This window comes from Neophocaena asiaeorientalis, unplaced genomic scaffold (genome assembly GCF_003031525.2).
Source record: "Neophocaena asiaeorientalis asiaeorientalis breed wild unplaced genomic scaffold, Neophocaena_asiaeorientalis_V1.1 scaffold31, whole genome shotgun sequence".
NCBI classification, from domain to species: Eukaryota; Metazoa; Chordata; class Mammalia; order Artiodactyla; family Phocoenidae; genus Neophocaena; species Neophocaena asiaeorientalis.
The window spans coordinates 4343963-4344303 of NW_020175320.1; positions in this window are offsets into that span (position 1 = coordinate 4343963).

The window sequence follows — 341 nt, forward strand, 5'->3', positions numbered from 1 at the left end:
AACTAAGATTACTCTAACCAGCAAGGATCTCATTCAGGTTTGATGGAGAAATTAAAACCTTTACAGACAAGCAAAAGCTGAGAGAGTACAACACCACCAAACCAGCTTTATAACAAATGCTAAAGGAACTTCTCTAGTTAATAAACACAAGAGAAGGAAAACACCTACAATAACAAATCCAAAACATTTAAGAAAATGAGAATAGGAACATACATATTGATAAGTACCTTAAATGTAAATGGATTAAATGCTCCCACCAAAAGACACAGACTGGCTGAATGGATACAAAAACAAGACCCGTATATATGCTGTCTACAAGAGACCCACTTCAGACCTAGGGA